This window comes from Echinops telfairi, unplaced genomic scaffold (assembly GCF_000313985.2).
Source record: "Echinops telfairi isolate 266 unplaced genomic scaffold, ASM31398v2 ScPeMD7_11;HRSCAF=52, whole genome shotgun sequence".
NCBI classification, from domain to species: domain Eukaryota; kingdom Metazoa; phylum Chordata; class Mammalia; order Afrosoricida; family Tenrecidae; genus Echinops; species Echinops telfairi.
This window is the reverse complement of record NW_022103908.1, coordinates 1,755,524-1,757,869: the sequence shown is the minus strand read 5'-3', so window position 1 is coordinate 1,757,869 and position 2,346 is coordinate 1,755,524.

Below are 2,346 nucleotides of genomic sequence, written 5' to 3'. Positions count from 1 at the left end.
GTTCTTCCTTCTTTGATTAGCCTTGCTGAGAGTCATGCATTCTTTAACCTTTCTTGACCTTAACCATTCTTTAACCTGTTCTTGACATGGTTGATTTGCTTCAATGTATGTTTTTTCTCTACTTCCTTGTTTTGTCTTTATTATTTACTTCTTTCAGCTGTCTTCAGACTTAACATGCTCTTTTTTGCATACCTTCTTGAAAGTCATATCATTGCTTTTCCGCCTTCCTCCTTATTTAATATACTTGTTAATATATCTGTACTAAATACTGTACACACGGTGTGGGGGCAGTGTCAGGGCTCTTTGGATTTAACAAGGAGAAAAGAAAATCCAGCTCCACATCAACCCAAGACTGATTCCTATAAGGATGAGATTAGAGGTGCGTCCACCCTCCAACCTTCTTTATCAGTCTGACGCCAAACATCCCTCCCAATGCACTGTGATTCTTCGCTGGGTTCAAAAAGTCATTGTAATGACCATAAAGATGACACAGACAACACTCACTCTAGGATGGGGTTTATGAGGGAAGTTAAAAGGTTACAAGTTAAGCTCAGAAATGCTCAGGATACAGCAGTTTGGTCAGGACAACCTCTTTTCAGCCATACCCATGGGCCCTTCTCTCCCTGGTTCTCAGTCTTTCAGCCAAGTGACTCCTGGGCCTCTGACCTGCTGGGCAATGTTACAAAGCTCCTTTAGCACTGTCAGTCATTGCGCTACTGGCATTCCATACCTCCGTAAAGCTAGCTCTGTCAATTAACTGTCTGGAGGTGCTGGAATAAATGGCGTGTGGGAGTGGGGGAAGCAAGATATTTCAATTTTATTCATTATGATTTGTTCTTTAAACAATGACTTAGTAAAACCAACCAACAACTGACCCCAACCCATTGCCATTGAGTTGATTCTGAATCACGGTGGCCCACTATATGACAGAGTGGAACTACTCCATATCTTTGCCTTGGCTGTTATTAAAAAATCATTTTATTGGGACTCATACAACTCTTATCATAATCCATCCATCCATCCATTGTGTCAAGCACATTTGTATGTTTGTTGCCATCATCATTTTCCAAACATTTTCATTCTACTTGAGCCCTTGGTATCAGCTCCTCATTTTCCCCCTTCTTCCCCCACGAACACTTGATAATTTATAAATTATGATTATTTTTTCATATCTTACACTGTCTGATGTCACCCTTCTTGGCTGTGATTTTTGTGGAATTTTTTTCTCCAACCTCTCCTCCATAGCTTTGCTGTGTGAGAGCTCCCTAGCCACCTTTAGAATAATAGTTGAGAAAAATCTCACCATCCAGAGTCCTGACGAGTCACTTAGAAGTACGCCATCTACAATTTTGCTATAAAGGGTTTTCCAAAAGGGAGTGAAGCAATAACGTTAATTTCTTAAACAAGAACAATTGACAATGAAGGTGGATTTTTCTCTCCCATGCCCCTCTGACATCCCTCTCTCTACCTCCTATTCAGCAGTTATAAAAATCAAGTGTAGATCTGCCAATTAAGCCCATCACCGATAGACTGACAGCCCCAATTGCTCCAGTTCCATGATAAATTAAGTAAAATCCTTTCATATTGTTCATTTCTGCACTGGTTTCTCAAAGGTTGGATTGGGTGACTTGGGTTCTATTGGCTTGGACTGACTTGTGAATGCTAACGTACACCTTGAATCTCTCAGAATTCTTGATACCGAGCAGGTCTCGTCCTAGAGACGATGACCTTGCATTCACTCCAACATCCTGATCTCCATACCCTACTTGATCCACTTCAGCACGTTGGGCAAGGATAATTCCTCATTTCCAGTGTCTAGTTTGTTGAGATCTTACAACATGATTTATTTTTAAAAATAAATGAATGCCGCAGCATTCATTCTAGGTGGTTGCTTAAAATAAAGAAGCTTTTCTTCCATGCTTGCTGAGCATCCTGTTCTTTTAAAAAGGATCCATCATCTGGAGTGTGCACTTAAGGACAAACTCAAAATTGGTTTTCTCTTCAGGCATGTTGGTGGTCAGCACAGGAGCTGCGGGGATGGACATATCCCAGCTTCTGTGCTGTGAGCACATACTCACCGAGCTAGATGAAGAACTTTGTCCTAGCCCAGCACACATTGTGAGCAATTGGGCCACGCGCAAAAACCATTAAAGCTCAAATGCCAGGGGCCTGGGGGGAGGGTTCCGTGACCGGATCCAGCCACCAACCCCTGGCTCACTAGCCAGAAGGTGGCCCTCCAGGCTTCCTGATCATGGTGCCAGCCTGGCGGAGACTCAGCTGCTCCCACAAGGCCACTGCTGGCTTCCCCGCGTGCTACCCCTGTTTCCACCCTTCTTGCCCATCTGC